The sequence below is a fragment of the Phalacrocorax carbo genome, chromosome 6, assembly GCF_963921805.1.
Source record: "Phalacrocorax carbo chromosome 6, bPhaCar2.1, whole genome shotgun sequence".
Lineage (NCBI taxonomy): Eukaryota > Metazoa > Chordata > Aves > Suliformes > Phalacrocoracidae > Phalacrocorax > Phalacrocorax carbo.
This window is the reverse complement of record NC_087518.1, coordinates 18,275,010-18,297,805: the sequence shown is the minus strand read 5'-3', so window position 1 is coordinate 18,297,805 and position 22,796 is coordinate 18,275,010. Positions and strand designations below refer to the sequence as shown.

The 22,796-nt window shown below is 44.7% G+C and overlaps 1 long non-coding RNA gene across 2 annotated transcripts in view; it reads right to left on the bottom strand.

The window, feature by feature from the left end:
• Positions 1-22,796, bottom strand: part of LOC135313844 (uncharacterized) — a 105,962-nt gene that overhangs the window by 72,371 nt on the left and 10,795 nt on the right. For both annotated transcript variants that reach the window (XR_010373334.1, XR_010373335.1), the window contains exons 4-5: positions 14,570-22,071; positions 9,832-9,951 (exon numbers count right to left, since the gene is read on the bottom strand). This is a non-coding gene — a long non-coding RNA (uncharacterized LOC135313844). The remainder of the gene's footprint in view (positions 1-9,831; positions 9,952-14,569; positions 22,072-22,796) is intronic.

The following is a 22,796-nucleotide window of genomic DNA, read 5'->3' as shown; positions in this document are numbered from 1 at the left end:
CAGCTAGAGAGCAAACTTACCTGGAGCACACTTTGGAAAAGCCTGATTGTCACTTCTCAGCTACAGCATTTTGCAACATCTGTTATATTTTTTTGGGGTCAAGCTTCTCTAGGGGTGTAAAATTGCTTTTCCTACTCACCTTTTTCTTCAACCTCCAACATTTCACTGTATTTGGAAATGTGGTTCCCATCTTAAGGCAAATAATTCAATTCAGAGCAATCCTTAATCAGTGATGACATTTTTCAAAAAGGAAGAGCTGCAAAGGATAGATATGCATAACTTTCTGCAGCTCATTTTGGAGGATAGCTACCCATTAACGTTTTCCATAACAGACCCAGGCTTGCAGTTAAGGATTGGTGTCTGAAGTTCAGGACACAGAATTCTCCAGGTCAAGCCATGCACACTAACTCAAGAAGCAAGTTACTTCTACTAACAGCCTACTTCACTACTACAAGAAAGGAGACCAAAGAGTTTGCTGAGGCTCACACGAAATCAATAGAAGGGAGGATTCCTACTCCCCATATTCTGATTATAGATCATCCCAGGAATAGAACAGGTATTAGGTTAATAGCATCATGCAGAATCAAATACAGAAGAAAATAACTGCTTGTGACCACTACAGAGCTTCTAATCCACAAATTCCCTCCCAATGAATGTGTTATTATGCATCCATGATGCATGGAAGGAAGCATCCACCATAAATAGTATATTGAAGAAACAATTAGTCGAACATGTAGCTAACTTTTAATTTATGAAATGTGTGGATATATTGAAGGGTAAACACCACTGCTCAAGGGATGTCTAATATAAGAATAGCAGTCTTTCAACACTAGGCCTGCTGGAAATAGAATATTTTCTGTAAAACCTCTTCACATCCGAATCCTATCTTTTGCACAAGACAGAATCGTGTTTGAGGGAAAGCATTGTCATTCCACAGATCTTCCAGTGATGGGGGAGGTAGGATTATGCAGAAATCCCTCCTAGCTATTTCAGGTGATGGGCAGCTTGAGGTTACGTTTACTCTAGATCAACACCTGTAAAATCTAGCTCTTCTCTGGAGCTGAAGGCAGTATCTGTCTCATTGTGAGATCCCAGCACAGAAGAATTCAGGAGCTGATCTTTGGTCAATCTGAAAGCAAATCTCAGTTTTGGATGGAAAGATCTGCAAACTGGTGTGCAAGTAATCATGGCAAACCAGCATTACATAAGAAAATGTACCCTAAAGACATTTTTGAGTCATGATAATATATGCAACTCTTGTGTGGTAATCTATATTTGCCTCAAAATAGAATAAAATATGTGAGCGGAAGCAAGAGACCATTACTACAGTCAGCTCTCCCCAAAGAAGTACTGTGTATATTTAGCTGATTCATGATTTTCAAAGGGAACCACATCCCCACTCATATGTTAAAGAAGAACAAGGGGAAATGGATTCAGCTAGAGCACCATGCACTTCAGAGCAGAGTTTTCTCAATAGGCTAGCACCTGCTATACTGGCTCAGGACAGCCTAGCAAAGGAGAACATCATGTCTGCGTGGTGGTTAACTATTTGAACAGAAACGCATATTCTTGATTTCAGTTAGCAGGTGACATCTTGTACATGCAAGATCTCTGTATACAAGTTAACACATCACAATAGAGGTGACTGGGAGCTTAGGACCCACCTTGACCTGGTAGTCCATATGCAAGTTAACAAACACATATTAAGAACCCATCTTTTCCCCTTATGATGACACTGGACAGTCTAGGCTGTAGGAACAACCCTTGACAGAGGATCTCTGCAGTGCTTGAACAGCTGGAAATACTTTTCCAACACCAGGTCAGCTCCAATGCAGTCCCCACATCGGAAGCCCAAACTTAGATAAGCAAGGGATAGTTTTAGGATCTTATTTATAGTCAGAGCAGGGTTGTGTTACTTTACATTTTACTTGGGCAGAATAGTGACAGTAATAATATCCAAAAGTTTTAAGATGTCCAAAGAAATTGCTCAAGAAAGTGCAAGAAAAAAGGCACACTAAGTTTAGGAGCAGGAGCACATTCTGGTTTTACAATAATTAAGGGTCACACAACATCCATCAGGTGGGTAAGTGAATTATGTTTCACAAGGGATCGCAGGAAAATTTTCTCCAGCTTTGGTTCAAGTTATTCACATGTCCCCAGTTCCAGATTTCTAGTTTAATCCAGGTCCAAATCTCAAGAAACACAACAGCACTCTTCTATGACTTTGTGTGGGAAAACCACAGTTGTCCCTATTTTCTGCAACAATAAGATTCTTCAGCCTTGATTTGTCTCTCCAATAGTCAGAAAAGCTTCAGAGGAACATGGTGAGAATTATTACTTTGACAAGGACCTGTGCCTTGTGAGCTGCATGTAGTATATCTAATAAAGCTCCTCTGGGGCTATAGCACAGAAGCAAAACAGAGGCTGCTGGGTCACTCAAATCCCTTCGTATGGGAAGAAACAAGAGAGCAGAGGCTCCCAATGACACCACAGTTAGCCCACTTTACCCTTCAGTAACAAATGGGGATCTCCAAAGGTCATGGACATCTCTCAACCATCCCCAGAGCACCCTTTATATTCTGCACTCTGAAGAGTATAGCGCATGCAGAAGGATTTTGCTATAAATCTCTGAAGGTTAGCAAGAGCTTGCAACCTCCACTCTCTGCAGTCATAGGCGAAGTTAGGAGCCTTACAGAAAAGGGGAAGAATAGGTTTTATTTGCCATCAGCTTGAGACAAGCTTAGCAAGGAAAGAGACGGGAGCAGGACGGACTTAGTACAAAACAGTACTGAATTAAGGGTACACATCACAGGTGAGAAGAGGTTTCTTGCACTACAAGCCCTGTGCAGGCCCCTTTGGGAGGGTTAGTGCCCTCTGTACAGCTGTCTCCATCCCCCTGAGACAGCAACAGCTGGCAGAAGCTACCACACACTTGCCTCTGTGTATTTACCTGACCTTCAGGAGACACACCAGGAACACCAAGTGAGTGGGGTGACCCCAGCAGTGTCTCTCACAAGGAAACCTCTGCTCCTTCCCTTGAGAGAGCTGCCCTAGGGCAAAATGCATGGCTTTGCTTAGCTGGGCCTAGTCTCTTAGGGGACAATGCTGCAACAATTCTGTTTACATAGCAGTCTTATCAGTGAGGAGGCTTGGCTTCACAGGTGGCCTCTTGACATGGCACACGCTCTCCCCATGGGCTGCTCCTCAGCCCCTGTCCCTCCTTTACCACATCTGCTTTCTCAGCATTTTCTCCATGCTTCTTATAAAACTTACTTATCTAACCCAAACATTCTTCTTCCCTTAGTCTGGCTCCTCTTCTCAGAGGAGCCATTTCCCCCTGTCTATTGTTGATTGTTATTGTTTCTTCTCTGTAAATGCATCTGTCATGATCTTTTCTTCCAAGGAGCGAGCAATTGTGAGTTCCTCATATTTTTCAGGGAACCTGTTCAGCAAGGATTCTGCAGAAGAGTTGTTTCTTTTCTTGTCCTGAGAGGTGGCAAGCCCCACAGTACAGGGCAGATTGCTGAACTCAGCAGAAAACACTACAAGTATTAGCAACTTAGAAAGCAAACAAGAAACAAACCCCCAAATCACCAAACATCCTTTCCTGAGGCTGGTGAGAAGCTCTTGCCTGGCCAGCCAGCTGGGTTAAGATCTACATCACATCCCACTGCTGGAATGCTAAGTAATTCTGCAACTAATAAGCTGGTGAGAACCTATTTACCACACTGGAGATTTGAAGGAAGGCACAACTTTGATGCATGGTGTCACCTTCCCCAGTGGGCAGACAGGATATCCCCCAAACCACGTGATCTTATCTTGCTGTGCTACTAGCTGAGGAATTGTTTCACACCAAGATGGATCTTTCCAAATACTCACCCCTTTATAGAAACCTCTCAAGGGTCAAGGAGCAGCAAGGGCCTGCAGTTCCCCACAGGACGAGGAGTCAAGAAGGGTAAGTCAGGTGACAGGGCAGGGCTTGCCAGCCATGCCCCCATCCCACAGGACATAAGTGACATCAGCAGCCAAGTCTGGGGATGGCAGCCAGGGTCAACAAAGAATCCAGATCATTCGTGATGATAAGGCAGGTCAAGCGGGGAAGTCAAACTGCAGGTCAGAGTCAGCTCCAGTGACAGTAACCAGGGTCAGACACAGTCCAGTGTTCACCAGGCAGGTCCGACGTCAAGCAGACCCAGGAAGACAGCCCATGGGTCAGGGTCCCAGTCTAAGGTCCACAACCAGGCACAGGCATGGCTGTATGGAGTCAGAGACAGGTACATCTCACCATAGCTTACAGGAGTAATTGAAAGTCATGGACTGAGCTTAAATGGAGCCCCTGAGCCCATGGGCAGAGGAGTGGGTGGAGGCCCCATGGCAGGCTTGTCAGGGCAAATAAGTCCTATTAGGTACGCTCAGGGCCCTGACACTTCATCTCTGCAACTTTGGCCAGTATCACAGCAGCCACCAAGACAGATGCCCACAGATCCCATGCCATCTAAGTACAAATGCTCACACCAGGTAACTGGGGATCAGCCCCCCCTGACTTACACCTCCTCTGCACCTCTCTGCACTTGCCCAGAGGTTACAGATGTATTTTGCCACTGTTCCCCTTAGGTGCAAACTCCAGTCTTCACAAAAGACATAAAGGCTCCTTGTCCTCCCCCCTCAGAAATAAGAGGAATGATATTCCATGTTACAGAGCAGCCTGTGTTTAAGGCATTGAAATAAGATGCAGCAATAACCAGGAACTGCTTTTCCTCCCCACATGCTGATGTGCCTTAGGGCAGAGAAAAGCAGCTGCCGGAGCAGCACAGTACCTCCCAGACCATCATTACAACAGCATGGAGGCAAAGACAAACAAAGATGCAGGAAGTGATTATTCGTTCAGATAACAGAGCTGCAAAGCTGAGTATGCAATTAGTTACATGAATTCATCGCTAAGCACGGGGCTTTCATTAGAGACAAACAACCTAAACCCAACAACACAACAGTGGAAGTTGTTTGTATCAGGAAGGGAAGTTAAATAACCTCTTTCAGTGGATACTGCAAAAACAGAATGTGTGGGTTAAGTGTGACAGTAGCCTTAGAGAGGCTGGAAACTGGCCAAGATACAACTCCCCCCACCCACATCCCTTCCCCCCATATTTCAGAAGTTCAGTGTTGCAGGAGCATCGCGGAACGCTCCTTTCCGGGTGATATTTAACTCAGTCTTCAGACCCCAGCCAAGAACGCACTCAGCAATAACTGGTGAAGTCCAGTAATCAAAACCAGAAAAAACTTTCCATTTTGTTGCTGAGTTTTATCCCTGCCATGGTACTCTCTGACCCTGTGTCAGAACATACAAGCTTACATTCAGAAAGATTTAACGAAAAGCATGCAACGGCCAGAGATCCTGCTGCCAGGGGAGGAGGGGAAGAAAGAGAGAGAGGAAAAATATATCAAATGGCTTATAAAGAAAGAAGCATGTGTACTTCCAGGAAGATGATACAGTTTTTTTAGCCATCCCATTTGGGGGAGCTTCCCCTAACTCTGACACTTCTTTGAAGGCAAAAGATACACAAATCATGGGGCCAGTATAAGGGCTGTGCAGCTGCACAATTCTCTTAGAAGGTCCCTTTTGTATTGCCTTGGCTTGCTCTTCAAGCTCAGAGGGATGGTTAAGTTGAAGTCACCTGCTCCCTGATTCCCTGTGTGCACAGAACTGGCTGCAAAAGCGCACTTCAGCTATCACAAAAGAAAGGCAGGCTCTGCCAGGTACAAAATTTATGAAGTTAGTCTTTTACGAGTGAAAAATAAAAGGTCCTGCAGTTTTGCTTTCAGAAAAACAGTTCTGGGAATATGCATTTCCCTCACACAAGGTCCATGTAGACATGACATTAAGCAGTCCCTCAAAAATCCCTCTGAGGACTTGTCAGACCTTCTGATACCAACGTCTGGAAAGGAGAGAGCCTGGCTTCCCATTCTGAGAAAACCAACAGCCAGCATCACTCCTTTGGGTTGGTTGCACTCAAGAGCAAACAACAACAATACATGCCCACACCTTCCAGTTCAGAGCTGCTTTTTCACCACCAGTTCCTACACCAGCCCAGTCCAGTTTGTGTGGACTCTTGCCCAGCCCTCCCAACCACCTATCAGTTTGTAGCCAGGTGAAACTTTCCAAGAAAATACAGCTTGCCAAATGTTAATCTTCCGAAGTCTCACAGTAGCACCTTCACCTAAACCTCCCCTTTGTCTTCTGTCCCCTGTTGTGCATGGCAGCCTTACTCCTCCCTCTGAAGTCCTCATACTTCAGGGGATAATTCCCTGTGCAAGCTAAGTCCTTCTCATTTATTTTTCATGTGGTCAGGGAGGGCATTAAGAAAATAATCACTGAGACTGCAATTTAGAAATAGCCTGGAAACCAATTCTAAGGAGACCAGCCATCCTCAGGATGTTCCAGAAAGCTTTGGTTGTGCTGATGCTTCTTTTGGGGGACAAAACACCCCATAACAATAGTGTCAGGCTTAACTGCCTCAGAACTCCTACATCAGCTATATAAGTCCAAGCCAAGGGTCCACCTGGCCCACTACTGTCTCCAACAAAAGCTATGAGCTGACACCTAGGAAAGAGTAAGAACAGGAAAAAAAAATATGGTACTTCCCTCCCCAAACCCAAATTATTTACTTAGCCTTCAATTATTTCAGTGTAAGATACTTTTTTTTGCCTTAGATTGTTTGTCTGTTTAGTAATCCATAACAAATCTTGCTTTCCAACACTATTGTACACAAGTTTACACCTTGTACCCACAGCACCCTTTGACAAGAAGTTCACCAGGTCTACTACCTGATAAAACCTGAACCACCCTCCTTCAATTTGCTTGAAATCTGACCCCACTGCCCACATTGGTTGGCCTCCAGTTCTTGCATGGGAAAAGGTAGGAACATTCAGTCCCTATCCACTCTCTTCATGTGACTCCAGATTTTGTAGGTCTCTGTCACATTCCCCCCAAAATCATCCTTTTTCTAGGCTGAAGTATCCCAGGCTTTGCTCCTTTCCCATTGCTCCTTGTATGGAAGCTTCCAAGTCTGGACTTGGAAGGTCACCCACAGCAGGGTGGGAGCTAGAGGTCACTTGCCAGTATCAGACCAAAATTCATTGTTGGGGTGGGAAAGCACCATAACCACTCCCTCTGACTGAGCCCTGTTTCTCCAGAAGTGAATTTGACTCGTGCTTTCATAAGGCTTTTACAGAAAGGAAAGAAAGAAATCACAGACAAACGTTCCTCTTTTACAACCACTTTTCCTCCCTTTGAAATCAAGGAAAGCAAAACTAATGCAATTCTAGAAGCACAAAGATCCCCTTCTCAGAAGAGCAGAACGAAAGATCATGACTCAGACATGGGGCTGTAACTTCCTCATCCTATTACTCAAACCTTTGACCTCCAACATTTCTGCATTTCTCTGTGAGGGTGTCATAGGTCTAGCTGATCTCACGATCTGCTGTACTGATCTCAGAGATCCTTAGCACTTTTCAAATACCATTTGATCAACTCAGCAGCAGCATGCATACACAGCACCTAGGAATTTAAAAGTTTGACCTTGCAATTGTGACTTTCTTTAATGCAGCAGAGATTTGGGAGAGTGGGGAGGAGTTGGCAGGGCAATGACTGGGTGAAGAAGGTGGTGTGTTTACAGAACACAGCTTAACAGAAGCATCCATCATAATGTCCCCAACAATCCACAGACTTCAGGGACCCCACCCCTTCAGGGCAGATCAGAGAGGTTTCCTGGCTAATGTCACGTAAGGGAGGATACTTCTTCCACATTAATGAATGCAGGTAAATGGAGACATATTTTATTACCCCCTGGTTAGCCTGGAGCAGTTCACTGGTTGTTGAGAGGATCAACACGCCCATAGTGCTGTGATGCTTTAATATTAGATTACAACACTGACATCACCCTTAAATTCAGCAAGTCAAAGGAAATAGATGGAGGGGAATTTATTTACTAAGCTCAAAATAGTTAATAGGATTAGCAACACAGAAAATCAAATTTTAAAAACTACAATTGGGCATTTGGACTAATTTTGAAAGTTTCTCACACTTAGTAAGTATCCAGCAAACAAAAACTCAGTTAGGAAACCAGTTTTAATATAGTCCACAGTAGGCTGTGTTTGTGGCACAGGGCATTTCAGGAGGCCCAAGCTTCCTTTCATAGCATAAAGCCATTCAAGGATCACAAGGATTCAAACCCACTAATGTGCCAAATCTCAGGTCAAATAAAAAAAAGTTTGGATCTTCCAGTCACTAGATCTCTGTCCTACCTCCTTCAGAAACATCAGTGCCCCTCACACAGTTAGCCTTGGCCTAGACAGCGAGTGTTTTGAGGTTACCACTGCCCAGGCCCTTGGCTGAAGTCCTAGTTAATCTCTGGCCATGACATTCTCTCCCACCTGGTGAAGCAACTCCCAATGGGTGCCTCTTTCAGCAACAGACAGCTTATCCCCCAGCTCTTACATTCCCAGACTGGTTTGAAGACACAAATTCAGGCAGCCCTAAGATGACAGCTAAGACTGAAAGTCAGTGAGAAATCACTCAAGAAAAAAGCCTTTGCAGCTGGAAATAAATCATATCCTGACCTATGATGGTGTTGGTAGCTTTATCTAAAAAAAAACCCAACACACAAAACAAAAAACAAGAAAGCAGAAAAGGAACAGAAGTGGAAGGAGAAGCTTCTGGCCATACTGCCACCAAAAGAAATGCTCAGCAAGCCATGACCTCAGCATGAACCCCCTTCATAGACCAGCCTCTGTTTCATATCTGGGTATAAACTACCACTCCACATTATACAGACATACCATGGTATTTAATGAACACAGCTTATGACCTGTTTGATTACCATCCACCAGCTCAGAGTAACATGTTAGGAAAACAGCGATAAGGAGAGGGAAAGAGGAATTGTCACAGAACAGCAATACTTATTCTAAAGAGTGCTGAGTACCTTTAAAACAGCTATGTTTAGATTTGTAGATTTTAAGAGGGCAGCAGGAATGTTCATATTGGTCTCCTGCATAAAAATATTCCTGAATTTCATCTGATGTCCCAAATTTCTTCTGGCTGAGGTAGCAAGACGTGGTTTCTTCAGAGACATCAAGAGGCAGAACCATCACTGTATCTCTTGATAATTGGTGCCAACAGTTAAATAGTCTCTGTTAAAACCACATACCTTATTTCTAGCTTACATTTATCTAACTTTAATTTCTAGCTGCTGGCTCACATTATGCTTTCATCTGTTTTTCATCCATATGCAGGCATCACTTTACCCAATGAAACTCACCCCTGCATTAGGCTGACACAGCAAGTGATACCCAACAGTTTGGGGCAGGAAGAAAAAAGTATGCTGCATCCTGCTGCATGTATAAGGGTGCCACAGAATTCAGAGAGTCAGGTCTAGAAGTAACATTTGTTTTGTAACTAAGGCTTGCTCATAGCAATAAAGCCCCAGGTCAGAACAAGCAACATTCCCCAAGCACCCTATTGCTGGAGCTTTCTGAAATGGTAGCCTGAAGCAGCCAGCCAGCAAGGCTGGTAGCAGTTGACTGCTTGTATCACTCTTGAATTACTGCCATCGTCAAAGTTATGAATATAAAAAGGACTACAATAGAAGACAGCAAGTGCCATCAAAGTTGCAGAGAAACAATTTTGTAAGCATTCCCCAAGGGAGACATATTTGGGCAGAGGTGAGGACATGTACCCCCCACCCACTCTGCACCACGTGGTTCTGCTGCCATCCATAACCCTGAACTTATTGCTTACTGCTGTGTTTGAAAAACAAAAGCAAATTTACCCCTTACCTAAGGACCTGGGCCAAGCTTGAACAGTGACTGACTTCTCCAGCTAAAACGTCTCTTGTCGCATGACACAGGCTTTCTGGAGGCTGAATGCAGGGCATAACAGAGCCAGCTGGGACCAAACTGTAAATTGAGAATTTTGAGAATGTTAGTCCCATGGGCCTTGTAATGGCATAAAGAGGCAGAAAAGGAGAACCCAGTTCTCTGTGAACTGCGGTACCACAGACTGTCTCCAGGACAGCAGTGCTGTTCAAAATCACAGCGGGAAACCAGATTTGTAACAGCAGCATCATGAACAGGCTGTCACCCCACACAGTAACGACACAATGGAGGAAGCAGCCGGTGCAGCCAAACAGCACCAATCAGCATTACCTTAACGTGCTGGGCTGTAAACTGTGTCAGAGCTGCTTTCTGCATGGTTCACTCATTCCTTCCATGAGGGCATGAGCACCTGGGACAGGGGAGGGCAGACAGCCCTGGCCAGGACCTGCCTAGAAGGCCCCTGTGGCTCCAAAACAGCACCCTGAAGCAGCAGCTCGACAGCAGATCCTTGGGCACCAGCAAAAGATTGCTAGTCTTAGAAAAATAGCCACCAGGCTTTATTCTCCCAGTCACAGCCTCAACACAAGCCACCTTGGGCAAGATGAGGCCTGGCAAAGAGGGCATGTCTTGGTGCTGAGATTAGGAATTTCACCCCTCCAGGCCAGCAGGGAGATGAAGAGCAAAGGGGAACCAGTCCACTACATTTAACTTTGTTGTTATATCACACAAATCTGCTTTCCTTATGTCTGTTGTCAAGATCTGGAGGATTTTTTTCCTGTAAGAGAACTGACAGTGGGACCTGTATATCAGATATAGGGAGCAGGTGTCTCTACTCTCCTGTGCCAGTTAGGTTCTCCCAAACAACACTCATTCTTTTTAACTCCACGTGCTTCTCAGTGTAGAAGGGGTTCCAGACAGGACTGATGCTTGGACAGCTGGGATTTCCCACCCCAGCCCCAGAGCTAGGACAAAGCCAGTCCTCCAGGTAGGCTGTGTCACAGGCTAGGAAAATTCTTGCTTTCTACTGTGCCTGAGGCATGCACGCACACACACACACATATCTTCCAGATCCAGCTGCAGAAGTTAGCAAACCTGCCCTAGTTGTGGCTTGGAATTAGCAGGCACAGGAAAAAGACTGAAACTTGACTTCAAACCTCCAGTACTGATTTGGCCCAAGTGTTACCCTTTTCACGCCTCAAGATTTTTTCTCTGCCCTCACCCACAAGCAGCTCTCTCAGCATTGTGATCACCAAGCAGTATTCACCAACTTATCTAAATAAGCACCCCATGTTTCCTAGCCTACCAGGATGGAAAACCTGTCTGATTGCCCAAGCTCCTGCAGGAAGTATGATGAGGTGCTAAAAAAATAATTCTGCTTACAGATTCTTTGGGCTGAAACAGCTGCTTTTGTAGCTGGATGGGGTTTTTGGCTGGCAGTCAGCTTTCCCTTGAAGTCATCTCTACAAGGTACTCCATTTACTTCCTGTTCCCTAGCAAGTCCTTGCAGGAGAGCAAAGGAGCTAGGATTAAACATATATGACAGAGCCTAGCCAAGACACACAATCCAAATTCCCAGACAAAGTACAAGACTAATATAAGCATCACATAGGAACAAACATAATATGGGCTTAAGTCTAGCATGAGCCCTCTGTAGATGTGATCTTAACAGCAGGCTGCACCTTTCAGCCTGGCAGATTCCATAAAAGCAAGGTCTGCAAGACAGCAGATCTCAGGAAGAGAGGCAGGAGGCACCAGGGATTTAGAAAGAGGCTTTAGGGATTCCTTTAGGGACACCTTGAATGATGGAACCACTACCTTCAACCTCCAAATGGCAGTTGGTGCCAATTTAAGATGAACTGGTTCTCTGAGTCCCAACCCCGTTCTGCACAACTGGAGCTACAGGGCTCCAGCCTTTTGGTTGGGAAGGAGGAAAATAAAAAAACCTGTCTGAACTGTCCTCTCACTGTATGTCTGAGACAAGCACCCTAATATCATCAGGGCACCCAATGTCTGAGTGACACTATCAGCATCCCTCCAGCTGTACTACATGCCATAGGTGAGCCAACAGCAGATTAAAGACAGAATAAAGGAGTGAAGCAATATTGCCCAGCTGTGGCCAGATGGCTGGTGTTATATTCCTAGTTTTCCAAAAGTAGTTCTATTGGGTCCCAGCACAATACTCCAAACACTAAATTTCTTTCATAAGACTAACAAATCTAAAGGCTGCCTTCCACCCATGAAGGATTTAAAATAATACCTACCAGCAAAACCCTCAAGTATGAAAACCTCAAGTTTTAAAGTAGAACGTGGTCTTCACAGGTTCCTCCTCTGCTCAGAGGAACCTGAGACTTCAGTTACTGTGCAGCCACACCATGTCCCCCCTCACCACAGGGGAAGTCCCACTGAATCCAGCTGCATTGTCAGCCCAGCAGGAAGCAGAAATCTCACAGGAAAGGCTATTCTAGTGTCATTTCCAGGACAGTTTTTCAGATCAGAGACATTTTTGGACCAAAGCCAAGGCAGAGCTGCCAGCACCTCCAAAGAGGTGGCTAAGTGGAAAAATCTCCTCTAAAATGGTAGAAACAATAAAAAATAGGCACTTTTCTTTTTAAATTTTCAATTACTAATTAAAGCAATGAAAAGTTTTCCTCTCTCTATAAAATATTGCATTTCTTTTAGCAATGGGGAAAAAAGAACCCTCACTCCATCGTACATGCATATTTCCCCACTACTGAAGTGACAGAGTTTGCAAAAACTGAAAAGAAAAAAAATTCTGCCACCAGAATTATTTTTAACAATTATTTTTAGTATTCAACCATGAATAAGGGATATCAAAGTAACCAACTCCACTTAGTACAGTTGATACTTCTTTGGGAAACAACCATCAGTGCCACAAGGACATTTTCTGTCATGTTAGGGGTGGGGGGTGGGCAGCGAGCTGTAGTCAGCAGCTCAACAAACTCTACTCAAATGCTTTGCTGAACTCGTGTCTAAGCAAGGAAATGCTAAGGGAAGCCTGGAGCCAGAGCATTTCCCATGAGACAATGAATCAAGAACTTTCTTCTGTGACTCTTTCACAGGAGGCAAACTGCAGATGACTTCTGGCTGGCTGAAGCTGCCGCCATGGCATTGCGAGCAGACTGGCTCCTCCGGATGTGTGTATGGAAATGGAACGGAAGCAGGACAAGGAGACCTGCTGGGGAGGCCCCATATTGCAGCTGATTCTGTTTCAAAGCCTGGCTATCATCAGTCGTGCTGAGATGACGACAAAGGGGTAGCAGGCACCTCTGGCCTGTGCTTCATGTACAAAGAGTAGAAGATAACAAGAAAGAACAAATCAAAAGACTCAGAGCAAAGAAAGAGCTAAGGGCTGGGAAGAAACACATTCTGTGGGACAAAGAACAAGCAAAGCACACACAAAACATGCGATTACCTGCTGTAGAAAAGGCAGCAGGATCATATAATTTGATGCAATGCACAGATCCCTTGAGAAAAGGCAGCCTTTCTGCCACTCCATCTTGTTTCAGAGGCTTTCTTTCATGCCTGTGGGTCTCCTTAGCCTCATGGCTGATTTTCTCCACCCAGGTCTCCTTTGCCCACATGCAGAGGAGGGACACTACTGAAGAGCAAAACAGCTCATGTGCTTCTGAGAAACCTACATTCCTCTCTAGTCACTAGAACACCCCAAATCAACAAGAAATGTTGGCTTCATGAAAGAAAACAAGAAGGGGGAAAAAGAAAGACGGTTTCTAAAGCCAGCTAAATATTAGAAAGTTAAGTCATTGCATTCCCATATAACACAAAGCCTCTGGTTCAGCGTGACCACATCAGAGCTTGAAAGGATTACTAACAGCTTCTGCATGGGTTTCCTGCCAACGCCCATTCAGCAAAGGGTACCCACAGCTAAGAGAACATGTGTAGTTGTGTTGCTTACTTATTCGGAGCTCTTGTTTGGGAGCTTGAAACCAGAATACCAAGAACAGCTATTTCTAAATACTTCTTAGGTGGTTATTCACACACTTGCAATATTCCATGAGCATTTGTCATTGCCGATCATCTTAGCAAGCACTGTTGGCAAAGCAGAGGTGAAGGAATGGTGCAAAGACAAGCAATTAATATCCCATCTTAAAACAGGCCTCAGCGTTGAGTAGCATGGCTGAAGCGCATAGCCAGCTCTTCCTAAAAGCTTCCAGGGATAGGCACCACAAGCTCCCCAGGCAATCTCACCATCACTTCCTAATCCTTAACTACTTTACAAAGCCTTCCCCCTCCAAAGTTTCATGCTGTATCAGCCGTAAGAGCCTGCCTAAAAGCAGGGAGATATGATGAAACATCAAAAAGAAAAAAACGCATGCAAGGAAACCCTAAAATTTCAATCCACTTTATGCAGTTAGCCTGAAGAATAGGAGGTGAAATCCTAGCTCTAGTGAGAGCTGCAGAGCTGCCTCAGGTACTGTGCTGAGGAGGTGCTGCAATCTCAACCCCAGGATGGAGAGAACACAACCTGGATTCAAAAATCCAGGCTGAAGCCCACTCTTCATCTGTGATGGAAAATAAACCATGAAGGACTGAAAGTTAAGTCTTCATTAGTTCTCACTGCAGGGCCAACTTCTGTGAGCAGCTCTCATAAACATACACTAGACACTCCTTGTTCTCCTCTTTCACTTCAGGAGTCCCCCTCCAGCTGTGAGCTACTGACCTGCTTGTGTGCTTTCATGTAGACTCAGCAGTGCCAAACAGTGCCGCATGGATTGTACTGGAAAGCATGGTCTCTACTTCTTCACTCACCAGGGAGGACTGTTGCAAACTGCACAAGTTCAGGGATCCCAGGGACCCACCTGTGACAGGAAAATGATAGGCAAGAAGATTGAGTAAAGCAGAGTGGCTGTCTTAATCTTACATCTGTCAGAAGGGCTGGTCTTGATTCCACTGTTACTCCATGCACTGATGTTTCTGGCACTGAAAAGGCTTCCATGAGCCAATTCAGTTCACTGAACTGGCAGAAAACTAACAGAACAAAAAATTACTGCAGCAACGATGAGCTCAGCTGTCATCTCTGGCTGCATCCACTGAGTGCACATAAGAATATTGCAATGATGTACCAAAACCATATCTTTTGAGCTGCAGGAGCACTGGACACTTATTCCCTTGAGAAACTCATTTTGTGCGTGCTGAAGTGACTTGGCTGGGCCCACGTGCCACTAGCCCACCAAAAGGACATGGGACAGTCAATGATTCTCTGCAGCTTTTCCCAGCCTTCCCCTTAACTATTTTGACAGTTTTTTGTGATTTAGGGCAACCTCTTTCTATCTGTGCATGCCTAGCACAAGAAGATCTCAACTCTGATGGGAAGGCTTTGCACATCAGGATAAATGGCAGCAGCAAAAGCCCTTATCTCCACTGAAAAGCCCCATCTCTACATAAAAATGGTCACTCCTACCTCACTGCTGGATAAAGACATTTTCTGCCTCCCACATGACATAAGCAGCAGGATCTGTGTGAGTCATACTTCCTGCAAGGCAAAGTGGCAGCAGGTAGGTCCAGTGTACGCTCCTTGCAGGGAAGTGTCTAACAGTCACTTGCTCACACACTGGGAACAATCAAAGCCACCCTAAAGGATGGGGGAAAGATAGCACTGTGACGCAGCACAAGGAGATAAAGAAAACAAAGAAACGTGTGGATTCGTTATGTTATTCAGGCTTGAGTTCCTAGAAAATATTTTTTTTTTTCCGGTCTGCAGCAGCATGAAACTTCCTTTAGATGACAGCAGCATTTCTAATACCCTATGGCGCTATTCACCGTGCTCAAAGAAAATTGGCACAGTGAGTCCTGTCTGCTTGCAGCCACTCACTTCTGCGAGGCACCTCTCACACCTTGGCTGCTGCACTGCCAGTCCTATCCAACCATAAGAGAGGTGGGTAATTTGTTTGGCTTTATAGAAAAGAGTAAATTCACAGAGAAATGTATGAAGCTATTCAAATCTCCAAATAATTCCGGCAATAAAAAGTCTGAGGGTTACAAACCCCTGACTCTTTTGAAACAGCCATTTTAAACTTAACTTGATGTTTAGTTGATGAGATTACTTGAAGATAATATATTGCCAGTTGAACAAAGGCAAAATTTGGGACTAAATCTCTTCTTCCTCATTTGTCATCCCTTAAAGGGGGGATTCTTGCCCCTTCTGCCTTATTTTTCAGTTTGTCCACCAAACCGCACGTCTGTCCTTCCTGTCTCAGCCAGGAGGCTGAGGAGCCAGGAAGACCAGGCCACCGCTTTCAAAGGGGTGGGCGAGCTCTAGTTTTTATCAGCTCCATGCCACTGAGGAAAGGAGTTATTAGCTGCCTTCTAACCTTACTGAGGAGGCATGAAAGCCAACCTTCCCCTGCTCAACAAGGCAGCTCTTCCAGTAGCACAAACAGGCAAAGGTTTGTTCATCCCATGGTTACACCAGTTCACACCACCCACAGCTGATGGCTTTGTAGGAGATTACATTTACCAGTACAAAGCAAAGGGATTTGTTACAGTCCCATTTCAAGCAGACAGGAGATAAGGGAGTCAGAAAACCTATCCAAATGTCCTGTACAGTAACTGGGTGTCCCAGGGATTTCTGTATCTAGGCTCTCCAGGATCAAGCAGCTCTGCACCCTGACAGTAACAACCCCATCCCAGTCACTCAGAACTTTGTCTCCTCTGAGGGTTGTGAAGAAGTAATTAGATCTCTAGCTACTGCTTATTTCCAAATTTTTTTTTTTAAAAAAAGCTGGAAGTTAGTACCTTTGAGTTCTCTTCCACTTCACCAAATCTGGCTGAAATCTGCACGTGGCCAGCAATGATCCAGGATCTATTTTTTCACAAACCAGCCTCAGAAGGACAGTGGGTAGGTGTTTTTACTAATGCACCTGCAAAGGCAACTGGAAACAGTCATGGACAGCCATAGTCAGCAACAGTCCCCGTTCCCAACAGTCCTCCCAAAAACTTACACTGGGAGATAGAAGTCACACCTTTTGGCTCCCAAACTAGTAGTGATCCATTAGGCCCTATTGCCCCTTACCTCTGTAAGAAAAGCATTTCTGGGTAAAAACAAGGATACTGCTAAGTCCTTCTTAGAGTTTCATGTTAAAATGAGGAAGGCAGCCCAAGGTGCTTGTCACAGCTGCAAGTCACCACAGTATTACTTCAGCCACGATGGTACAATTCCATTGACAAGCTGGCATAAAAACTAAATAAGGAGGCTGAATCAAACCTGTGGTGTTCCCAAAAGATATCCTGAAGCTTGATTAAAAAAAATAGTGCTCTACCCCTTTCTGTAGTTATTTTTAATCTAGGGTGGACTGCGTCATTCTGGAACTGAGCCAAATGAAAATGAGAGATTTAAAGCACTTCACTTTCCCCCTGCTGCCCCTCTGCTCTGCGTCAGTCATCACTTCTTGGTTTGTAAATGCTTAGTGAGATTTGCACAGGACCAGGCGAATCAGGCTTCTCCATTTACTGCTATACAACAAATACATTCCAGTAACAGGCTGTTCTCCTGCCAATGCCTTCTGTTTTCCAACTAATTTAATTTTCTTTAGTGACTTTCTTTCAGAGAAGTGAATAACCAGAGCCTTGGGTTGACTCCATGTGGATTCTGCCTCTCAGCAGTGCCAGTTATTTCTTTGCAGAAATCCTGCTCATGTAGGAAGCAGGTACAAAATCTTTCCCCACCATGCCAGACCCAGTTTATTTGCTCCTGGTTCTGCTCCCTTTTCACCATCAGTCAGCTCACTAAGCACTGATGACTACTCTGCCTGGGACTTTTCCTGGCTGCCTCCCCTGCCTTTCCTGCCAGGGTCTCCCAAGTGCATAGCCAAGGAAACCTGTCCACACCTATGCAGGCTGGGGCTGTGCCTTTGTTTTGGGCAGTGATGTGTGCTTGGGGTGGAGGCCACCATTGTTTCAGCTCCCTGATTCCACAAAGGAGCGTTAATAATTTCTTACAACTGCAGTAAATGAAGGGTGGCAGTTACACCCACCCTGTAACATTATACATCATTGTTTTTCCTGTTACCTGTCAAAAAGGAGGTTTCTTCCTTTTGCCATGGGAAGGTGTCTGAGATTGCAATGTCACCAAGGCAGAAACCACTAACTTTAACAGGATTTCTGTCAAAAACGTGGACCATCTTGATGTACAGATGGGGTTGCCCTGCCCTGAGCCAGGCATAAGAGCTCCTGGGACCGTTTCAGTCAGAAATCAGAGCTGGACTTCCTCTCTCATGTGCCATTGTGTCTCCCCTTATAAGGAAGCAATGCAATGGATAGTGCAGCTGCCATCTGTGGTGTTCAAACAAAGCAGTTTGACAGCACCAACAGAAAAATACAACTGCTCTGTGGAAAGCAGAAGTTTTTTCACAAAAATGAAGTAACTCTCATTTAGCCTATGAAAGGTATTTCTTGCAGAGAAATTGCACAAGAGCCAAGCTGAAATCCTCTTATTTGTCTCAAGAGGTACCCAGCTCTTCAGGTGCTCTCTGACTTGAAGAATACAATCACACACCAACCCTTGGCTTCTTCAAGCATCATACAAAGAACAGAAAACAGTAAGAAACATCTCCCCGCCCCAGTACAGCATGAAAATTATGTACAAGAACTAAAATATTACAGCCAGAAGCCTTATTTTGCAGAAGAAATCTCATTTTTCCTATTCAGTGCAACAATAAACCCATCCTCCCAAAACTCAGCTGTGCCAAGAGAAAAAGTTTCACTGCCCCAGCAAAAATTGAGTAGTGAAAAACACAAACAAAATTACACAAGTGGTGAAAAGTAAAAGGAGGTGGTTTAGACACATCCCATCTTGATATGCAATGTTTCAGTAACCAGGGTGAGGAAATGGGTTTTCCTTTTAACCAAGGGTGGGCCAGATCCTTGCCTGGAATAAATCAGTGTTGCCTTGCTGAAATCAATGGATTGTTGCTGATTCACAGCAGCTGAGGATCTGGCATGTGGTTTTCTCCAGACAGTATCACAGTAATTTAATTCTAAATTAAAATCATGTGGAGATGTTGTTTTGATAAAATATTGTTAGATACCAAATATACCAAAACTGAACCAAACAAAACTAAAATTAACCTAAAATGAGAGAGAGTAAAGAGAACACCTCTCTATTGTAATGTGGAATCAGAGATTAGAAAGAATCATAGGAGAATTTGATGAAATGCCTTGAAGCATTCTCACTGACTAATTAGTCTCTTGATTCTGGAATGAGGCCATTGTTGGTGTGAAGGTTTCAGGGTTTAACACATTTCCTCATGCTCACTAGAGCTCTGCATAATTCCTGAAGCCAAAAGCACCAAGGATGCAAAGAACAGCTAGACAAACTAGCATAAAAGGTGATTTTAAGAGTGACCCTCTCCTGCTAACCCCCAACATCACAGGTGGCTGAGAGGGGCCTGTGGCCATGTTGGGCTTGAAGCCAGTGGGTCCTGCACAGCACCCCACTTCCAACTAAACTGCTGCAACCAGCTGAGAGAAACTCAAGAATATTCTTCAGCTGCAGACATGCAAGCAGCACCCTGGGAACCCCTTGAGCATCACGGCAAGCAGGCAGAGGAGAGGCACACCCCATTGCAACTGCTTGTGCAACTCTGTCTCCATTTAGTCACACAGCAGACATGAGCAGGACTACCACAGCCACGCACCAAGTAGGGAGGGAGTGATGGCCCTCACACAGAGTACCACCAGGCACTCTCCTCCTATTTGCCACTCTTCCTCCTCCTAGATCTGCCCTCCCCACTATGGCAGTGACCTAGCTATCAGCCTTGCCCTGTCTGGCCAAACCCCAACTCCCCCTGATCCCAAGCAACCAGGCCTCCAGCAAGTGCCTAGCCTCTTTTAGGACCAGCAAGGATGATGCTAATTCACTGCTAAAGTGGGTGGCAGTCTTTATTATGTTTCAGGCCTGAGAAATCTCACCAGTGCACTGAGAACCACAGGGCTCCTTCCTAATTATACATCAGAGCACCACGATTCATGTCAGCAGCTCCTCAGCCCCCTCACCTCAATCCTTGCTGGTGTGACACAACAAATCCCAGTGGAAGTGATTAGCAGGTTGCAACCACAGCCGCCTGCTCCCCAGTGCTATTAACAAATAAGGCGCCGTGAATGAGACGTCGGACCGCAGTCAGAGGCCTGTTGAATCATGCTCTTCTGCATTGCAACATCGGAAGTTGCACTTTAAAACCGATCGCCTGGGTTGCTCTCAGATTTCCCAATAAGGTTGGAGGAGGATGGAGAACCCAGGCTGAGAACATTACATATACTATTCTACATTCCCAAGGGAGGTTCAAAAATTACAACTAGTTCTGGCACCTTTTGTTTTTGTTTTTCCCTTCTCTCCTCTCTTTCTTTTGGTTTGATTAACTTTGGTGACTGGCTTGCACAATTTTATCAGGCCAGGCTTGATGAATCATTCATCTTCAGCAAGCAACAGTGAGAGACTGCAGGCCAGGCAGGGTCTGTGTTTCAGTAACCAAACACAGCAAAAAAAAAATCCCAAACCACCAAGAGAGAGGGAATGGAGGCAGGAAAGACACAGTGGGCCAACAGCACTCATGGACAGCTTTCTGGTGTCTGGTCTCTGACAACTAGCAGCACATTCATTTGTAAGACTGCCAGACCTCCTAGGAAACCTAAAAGGCTGCTGTTATTTATAAAGCTAAATTCAGCTATTCTACGTGCAAGACTAGCTCATTATATTTACAGGTACCTGTCTCATTCACCCACTTCAGGGCCCTTGTTCCCATAAATTTAAAAGGTTTACAGGATCTGCCTTCAAACACTAAGATACCTCCCCTTTCTGAGCAGGGCCATTTGGAAGTGTCTATCACCGCTGCAGGGCTCAGTAGCATGTACATATAAATATGTACCTGAAAGCCCCACATTTCTGTCAACGCACAGGAAGCCAGAATCAAGAATTTGTCTTCCATGTGGAGAGCACCATATTTTGCATTTCATTTCTAAAAAGCCCCCAGTAAATCTTAACCATACAGGTTTGATTTAAAAATGGTTTAAAACTGTCAGCTGGCTTCAGAAGAGAAGATATACAAGTCAGTCCAATCGATTCTGGCAGTCTGGACTCCTAGCCCCCCTTAAAAAGGAAAACCAAAATAAAATCAACCCTCGTACGTTTTATGCCTGAACTTCAAACAATCTGTGCATAAATCTGAATCAGAGCTCAGCTGGTCAGACATGAAGAGCTTTGCAAACACAGCCCTTTAGGGAAGCTGGAGATGTGGGCAAGCAAAGGCAGCTCCCTACAAACTGCACTGGGGACAGGAAAAGCAAGAGATTTGACCTTTCCAATTTGTGGGAGTTCACACACAAACACAAGAGCGCTTTTTTATTTTGGAGGTGAAAGACTTATTTCTCAACAAAAAAAAAAGTAATGAACAGTACCTAGAGCTCTTACCTCCTACAGATGAAACAGACAAGATTTCACTCTTGAAACCAGCTGGGCTCATTCCTATCAATCAGAAGCCTTGCCCAAATGTAGGTACAGGAATTGAGGCAAACTGCTCCTTCCAGTTGCCCATATGTTAGCAAACCTTCAAGCAGAACCATGCTTTACCAGTCCCAAACCCAGATTTCTTAGGTGCTTCAACTTGTGCCACGATTTTGGGCACTGGTTACCAATTGCTAAATCAGATCTAAAACCTCATGCAGTTGTCCAGGCCTGGCTCCCTTGAGCAGCCACACAATCATGGCGAGAAGCATTTTGGCTCACTGCAAGTTACAACAGTGGGCAGGTCTTGAGAGGAGTCTCAGGAAGCCCCTTCAGAGGCAGAAACTTTCACAATCCAAGGGCAGATACCAATTTTCCTACTTAATGTCTTGGAAGGATTCCCCCTCTCTCAGTCATGAATTTAAAGTCATCCAGAGACAAATATTGGCCCTTTTGCAATGTATTTCAAGGACTGATTATTTAACATTTGACGTGGCGTAAATTCAAACCCCTCCCCCTCAAAAAAAATAAATTAAAGGATAAAGAAAGGTGCTTCCCACAGCTTAGAGCAAACCCAACTCCACGCGTCTATCCAAGAAGAGCCAACAGTCCAAAGCTGAGAGGGAAGGAGGCTGAAGATCTGTGGGGCTGCATCTGGAGATAGGAACTTTCACATCTTAGCTTGAGTGTCTGATCCTGGGCTGTACCAGAGTGAGCAGGTATCTCTGTATACAAAAGGAGGCCACAAAAATTTTAACCAAAATTTACATTTCTCTATTAAAAGTCATCATCTACATAACATAGCATTTACTAACAAAAAATCATCTCAGAAGATTCCCAACCAGTTCTACTAGGAACCTAAACATCGCAGCTTTGGGTTAAGGGTGAGAGAGATGAAGCAAAGCTGACTAAAGCTGCTTCCAGTGGCTAAGCCAAGTGAAGTGCAATAAATACAGAGCAAACCTGACTTTTTCCCTTGCTGTTGCACACAATATTTGCAAGCAATTACACTGGCTGCGCAGTTTAACGTGCAGGAGAATACTCATGATACTTCATGCATTATTTACACATCTAGTTATGAAAGTTCAGGCCACAAACTGAACAGGAAGCTGGATTTTTTTTTAATAATTTTGTGCCTTAAGATGTCCATTTCAGGTACAAATGGGAAACAGATAAATATGTTTAGGCTCTTTTCTCTATGGTCTTCCACCTCACACAGCCATTTGCTTCTCTGCTAGGATTAACAGCAGGTTACAGAAACATAGAATCATAGAATGTCCTGAGTTGGAAGGGACCCAGAAAGGTCACTGAATCTAGCTCCTGTCCCTGCACAGGACAGCCCCAAATTCACACCATATCTCTGAGGGCATCGTCCAAGTGCTTCTTGAATATTGCCAGGCTTGGTGCTACGACTACCTCCCTGGGGAGCCTGTTCCAGTGCTCTGCCACC